Source organism: Crocuta crocuta, unplaced genomic scaffold (assembly GCF_008692635.1).
Source record: "Crocuta crocuta isolate KB4526 unplaced genomic scaffold, BGI_CrCroc_1.0 scaffold3, whole genome shotgun sequence".
Lineage (NCBI taxonomy): Eukaryota > Metazoa > Chordata > Mammalia > Carnivora > Hyaenidae > Crocuta > Crocuta crocuta.
Window position 1 is genome coordinate 1,921,275 of NW_027529934.1, and position 7,098 is coordinate 1,928,372.

The window sequence follows — 7,098 nt, forward strand, 5'->3', positions numbered from 1 at the left end:
CTATGTCAAAATAACCAGGGTATCTCTCTCTGTGATCACACCAATTCTTCCTAGGTTAGCACCTCCAGTCACCACAGATTACCAATGTCAAGCTTGATGAAATCAGTAATCTTCCCAGTTTCTAAATCAATCTGAATGGTGCCATTCACCATTCATTGATGAGGGGATCAGGATAGTGGATGGTAATGAGCATCATGGGTCATGAGATCAAGGATTCCTTTTGTCCCAACAAAGATCTTTCTCACTTTGTACAACTTATACTTGGACTTCTCAAGTGTAATCCCAATGAACAGCAAAGCGACCCTTGGTGTCATAGATCAGATAGAAATTTTCCCCACTCTGCATTCCCTATCAAAATAACACAAGCATTCTTCACAAAGCTAGAGCAAACAATCCTAAAATTTGTATGGAATCAGAAAAGACCCCAAAGAGCCAAAGCAATCCTTAAAAAAGCAGACCAAAGCTGGAGGCATCACAGTTTCAGACTTCAAGATGTATTACAAAGCTCCCTAGAGGAGAAAGCAGGAAACAACATCCTTGATCTCCACCACAGCAATTTCTTACTTGACACATCCCCAAAAGCAAGGGAATCAAGAGCAAAAATAAACGATTGGGACCTCATCAAGATTAAAAGCTTCTGCACAGCAAAGGAAACAATCCATAAAACTNAAAAGAATAGCCAATGGAATAGACAGTCTAATCAGCAAATAGTGCTGGGAAAACTGAACAGTGACATGTGGAAAAATGAACCTGGACCACTTTCTTACACCATACATGAAAATAAACTCAAAATGAATGAAAAACCTAAATGTAAGAGAGGAAGCCATCAAAATCCTAAAGAAGAAATCAGGCAAAAACCTGCTTTCTTGGCTGCAGCAACTTCCTACTCAACACGTCTCCAGAGGCAAGGGAAACAAAAGCAAAAATGAACTATTGAGACCTCATCAAGATAAAAAAAAAACCTTCTGCTCAGTGAAGGAAACAATCAGCAAAACTAAAAGGCAACCAGTGGAATGGCAGAACATATTTGTAAAGCACATATCAAATAAAGGGTTGGTATCCAAAAAAAAAAACTTAAACTCAACACCCAAAAAACAAATCATCCAGTGAAGAAATGGGCTAAAGACATGAACAGACACTTCTCCAAAGAAGACATCCAGATAGCCAACAAATACATAAGACGATGCTTAACGTCACTCATCATCAGGGAAATACAAATCAAAACCACAATGAGATACCACTGCACACCAGTCAGAATGGCTAAAATTAGCAACTTAGGCAACAACAGATGTTGGCGAGGATGTGGAGAAAGAGGATCTCTTTTGCACTGTTGGTGGGAATGCAAACTGGTGCATCCACTCTGGAAAACAGTATGGAGATTCCTCAAATAATTAAATATAGAACTACCCTATGACCCAGCAATCACACTACTAGGTATTTATCCAAGGGATACAGGTGTGCTGTTTCAAAGGGGCACAGGCAACCCAATGTTTATAGCACGATCAACAATAGCCAAAGTATGGAAAGAGCCCAAATGTCTATTGATAGATGAATAGATAAAGAAGAGGTAGAATACATGGGCCCTCTTCATCCCCCACTACCTCCCTCAAAAAGGTGAGGTAATCTGCCCTTCCCACTAAGAGAAGGTAACTTCGCCTGAAACAATCTTTTCTTCCCTTTTGTAAATAACTTCCTTGCTCCACCCTCCTGTTATATATAAACATTCCATTTTGTACAATTCCTCAGCGTTCCACTTTACCTGCTAGAGAGGAAACTGCCCAATTTGTGAACTGATTAATAAAGTCAATTGGATTTTCAAAAAAAAGAAAAAAGAAAAAAAGATGTGATACACACACACACACACACACACACACACACACACACACACTGGAATATTACTAGGCAGTCAAAAAGAATGAAATCTTGCCATTTGCAACTACATGGATGGAACTAGACTATATTATGTTAAGCAAAATTAGTCAGTTAGAGAAAGACAAATATCATATGACTTCACTCATATGAAGACTTTAAGATGCAAAACAAATGAACATAGGGAAGGGAAGTAAAAATAATATAAAAACAAAGATGGGGACAAAACATAGAGAATCTTAAATACAGAGAACAGATGGAGAGTTGCTGGAGGGGTGTGGGTGGGTGGATGGGCTAAATGGGTAAGGGGCATTAAGGAAGATCCTTGTTGGGATGAGAACTGGATGTTATATATAGGGGATGGATTGCTGGAATCTACTCCTGAAATCATTATTGCACTATACGCTAACTAACTTGTATGTAAATTGAAAATTCTTTTTAAATCATAATAAAAAAATAAGAAAAAAGAAAAAGAAATTCTTCCCAATCTTGTCAACACTGATGACATCGATAAAACTGTCAGAGTAAGCTATATCAGTTTGGACCTTGCCATCAATCTTAATAAAATGTTGCATTCAGATCTTTACTTTGTCTCCTGTTAAGACATACTTAAGTGTGTTTCTTAGGAAAATAATGAAAGGAAGACATTCTCTCAGCTTATGGGGTTGAGCGGCAAACACACAGGTCAATTTATCCAGCATCCAATGCGTTGGATCTACTACATGCTTCAGATGCTTCTTGGGACCATGAGTCATGGCTGCTCTAGACATGAAAAGAGAACCACCTAGCCTGTGAATTTCTTATCAACATTCACCTACCCTTCAACCCAGAAATTCCACATATGTCTACAAAAAGATTTGTTCATATCAGCTTCATTCATAATAGTTAAAACCTAAAAACAGTATGTATCCATCACCACCAGAATAAATACTGTGGCATACTCATGCAATAGAATAATATTCAGTAATAAAATGAAACCACAAATAAATATGAATCTCAAGAACATTATGCTAAGTGAAAAAGCTTTACACAAGAGAACATGGTATATGATTTCATTCATACAAAATTCTAGAACAAGCATATGAAATTATGATGAAAAAGAAATCAGAAAAGTGTTTGTCTCTCAAGGTGGATATTAGGGGTTGCCTGGGAAGGGGCATGATGGAATTTTCTGGAGTGATGGCACTATTTTATATCTTGAAGAGAGTATAGGCTGTCACAACTCCTAAAAATGATATATTTTAGTTTCATGCATGGTGTATATTTTATTTCAAAAGAGGAACTCTAAATGTATATTGAACCCTAGCTAATCACATTCAGCCTAAATGTTTAAGGATGAACAACTTACTCTGAAGTGCATCAAAAAATAAGATGGACACTGGGGGGTCTGAGTGGCTCAGTCAGTTGAGTATCCAACTTCAGCTCAGGTCATGACCTCACCGTTCATGGGTTCAAGCCCCACATCGAGCTCTGTGCTGACAGCTCAGAGCTTGGGGCCTGCTTCAGATTCTGTGTCTCCCTCTCTCTGCCCCTCCCCTGCTCACTCTCTCTCTAGAAAATAAACATTTAGAAATTTTTTTAAAATAAGATAGACAAATAGATAAATAGATGTAAGATAAAACAAATAAAGTACAGGGTGGGGGAGAGTGTAAAGTGGGTGATGGGCATGGAGGAGGGTACTTGTTGGGATGAGCACTGGGTGTTTTATGGAACTACATTATTAAAAAAACTATATTATATTAAACAATATTATATTATTAAAAAATACAGTGCAATGTTAAGAAAGAATCTAAGTGGCTGGTATAGTGTTCACTTTGTGTACAAGTCTTTCAGCCTTTCTATATATTTGAATTATTTTCATATCCATCTGAACTACTAATTTTTAAAAAAAGGAAAGGGACACCAGGGTGGCTCAGTTAGTTAAGTGTCCAACCCTTGATTTTGGCTCAGGTCATGATATGATGGTTATGGAATCAAGTCCCACATCAGGCTCCATGCTGTTTGGAATTCTCTTTCTCCCTCTCTCCCTGCTCCTCCCTCACTCATATGCTCTCTCGCTCTTTCTCTTGCTCTCTCTCTTGCTCTCTCTCTTGCTCTCTCTCTCTCAAAAAATAAATTAATGTTTTAAAAAAATAAATAAAAAGAGGACAAAAATTTCAAATTTGAAATTTAAAAACCCTCTACTACATATATCAAAAAACACTGGATAAAACAAATAAATGATTTTATATATATCCTTTTAAATGAGTAGCTGTCAAGTGAAATGTAAATAGATGCTCAGGGACCAAAAGTAAAGACAGAACGGAAAACCAAATACTGAGCACAATGATTTTCCGCTGTGACCACCCAAGCAAAGTGGGGGTGGGAGGATGGAAAACCAGATCAAGTCCGGGTCAATAGAACTTTTGTTGTCATGCTGAGGGATTCTGTGAGCAGTCTGGAGGAGTAAAAGTTTAAACAGGTGCATGAATTACTCTAGGTTCTGGGAATATGGCAATGAAAAAAACAATAAATATTCCTTAAGGAGCTAAATTCTAGTTATGTGAAATTGGCAAAAGAATACATACTTTATTTTGTATGTTAAAACATAGATTTTTTTTTTACTCACCTTTATCTCACTTTGGAGCAAAAGGAGAATGGTGCAGGGCAGATGTAATCATTATAGGAAATATATGAACTGTCAGCATTACTTTCCAGCATGGGACCTTGGAGACGTGTACTATTAAATTGAGGTAAGGGGATATTTCAATAATTTTCAGCCTTCTCAGATAATCCTTTAACATTTTCTTTTCCACTTGACTTCTTCAGTTTAGCAGTGGCATTGGAACCTATAAAATGTTACTCTAATCCAATTCTAACATGACTTTTATGAAAAGGATCTTATTTTTCCTTTAAACAAACAAAAGATTATAGCGTCTAATTAGTACTGTGATAACTCTGCTTAGTTACTTACTGCTGCATAAGAATTACTTCACAATTTAGAAGGTTCAAACAACCAATATCTATTATCTCACAGTTGACTTGGGTCAAGAATCCATGGATCTTAGCTTTGGTATAAGACTTCTCATAAGACCAATCAAGCTGTTGGTTGGGACTGTAGTTTCATCTGAAGGTTCAACTGGCAGAAGATTTGCCTGTAGGTCCCCTCACATGGTTTTTGGCAAGATTCAATTCCTCACAGGCTATTGTCCAGAAGCATTCTTTAGTTCCTGCCATGTGGTTCTCTCTTTAGGGAAGCTCACAACATGACAGACACTCAGAGTGAGGAAGTGAGAGAGCACAAGAATAGATGCCTAAGATGGAAACCACAGTCTTTTTGTGACCCAATCTCAGAAGTTGCATCCCATCCCCATCACTTCTACCATATTCTGTTTATTAAAAATTAAGCCCACACTCAAGGGGAGGGAATTGCACAAGAGTATGAATACCAGGACGGAGGGACCATTGTGAACTTTCTTAGAGGCTGCTTACTACATCGACTTTTGACCCTAAACTTCTATCTTTCCAGTTTGATTATTCAACCATGGTCCACCACAAACATTTTTCTGTATCTTTAGGACATTCAGGCCACTGAACTTTCTATTAGTTAACACCACCACCTCCACCATGCTGTTCACTTCCCATGTTATTAGTTTAGATTACATGGTCTGTCAGTTTAGTAACTTTTTCACCAGCATCTTAAACTCTTCTGCCCCTCTACTCTCTGTCTTTTCATAAACCCAACCCTGAATGAATACATAATCTTTTCCCTCTGTGCCTGCATCTTGCTGGCTAAATCATGCTGGAGGAAATTGTGAAAAAGGCCAGATTCACCTTTCTATCTATACCTTAATGATTTCCTACCCTACCGGAGCCCTGACAGTTATGTTATAACCCTATATGCTATAACCATAACCCTGGCAGTTATGCTATATGGCTTGAGTCAGCTTGCTTGCTACTCTTCACCATTTATAACCTTCTTCCTTCAACAAACACACCCTCATTCTCCCAATTTCAATGTTAAATGCCCCCACTTCTCAAAAGACAAAGTCAACTATAGGGGTTCCTTTAAATTTCTGCCACAAAGACCTGTTTACAATTACTGACATTCTCTCATCTATTGCACCTTTTGAAATAGTGCTGAATCCCATCCCTGGTCACCTTTCTCAGAAGCTCACCATTATTGATTTTATCTTTTCTATCCTATATCTTCATCATCTTCTCTCTACTGAATCCTTCACGTAAGAATTTTTTTTAATCCCGGATCCCACTTCCCATTCTATCAACTGCTATCCTAGATTTCTCCCCTTCTTCATTGCTGATCTTTAAAGAATTTACTAAACTCACTACTTCTGTTTCCTTCAATCCTATTCTTTCCTCAGCCCAATCCATTTCTTTCCCCTCCTGACATTGCTGAAACAGTTCTCACTAAGGTCACCAGTGACCTTCATATCACTAAAGTCAATAAATATTTTTCACTCTTCATAGTATTACATCTCTTTGCGGCATTTGCTGTTTTTATTTGTTTGTTCTAAAAATATGGAATGCTTCACAAATTTGCCTGTCATCCTTGCATAGAGACCATGCTAATCTTCTCTGCATCGTTCCAATTTTAGTATGCCAAAGCGAGCACTCTTTGTGGCATTTGAAACATGTTTCCCTTGGCTTCTGTGATGCCACATTCCTGATTTTCCTCCTCTGTCTCTGTAGTGGCATTATTTACCCTGGAATCTCCTAAACACATTTCCATATTGTGTTCACTTTCTTCATGATGAGTCCCAACTCCCAAGGCAAAGACCAGGGTCTGCCTTGCCAGCCTCCCTTGCAATCAAGTGTAAGCATGGGACATTAAGTACCACTACTTACTGCATCCAAATGAGAGTTGGGATTAGAAGAAAATGCTAGAAAGAAGGAAACAAGTCAAACTAATTTTGCTTGCATAGGTTATTGTGAAAATTAAAATTTGGTAATATCCATAGAGCAATTAGAATAGGGCCTGGTGCAATGCAAGTACTATGTAAGTATTAGCTATTATTATTCTGAAAGGAACATTGGTAGCTCAAATAACCCAAAAACTATACTAAAAGAGTCCTATTATCACCATATATCAGCCAAAATTTTTCACCAAATATAAGACACACAAAACCATCTGAGGACCTACTACCATGGCTATATTGCTGGTGAAGATCATGGAGAGATCAACAAATAGAGAAGCAGATTCATGTTTAATATGAATCAAAGAAAGTTGGA

The 7,098-nt window shown here is 37.7% G+C and overlaps 1 non-coding gene and 1 pseudogene across 1 annotated transcript; both read right to left on the bottom strand.

The window, feature by feature from the left end:
* Nucleotides 1-2,624, bottom strand: LOC144230942 (small ribosomal subunit protein eS4-like; annotated as a pseudogene).
* A 3,757-nt stretch (nt 2,625-6,381) lies between these two features.
* LOC144230967 (U6 spliceosomal RNA) lies at nt 6,382-6,487 on the bottom strand. Its single transcript, XR_013334935.1, has one exon. It is a non-coding gene; the product is annotated as a U6 spliceosomal RNA (small nuclear RNA).
* Nucleotides 6,488-7,098: the final 611 nt, after the last annotated feature.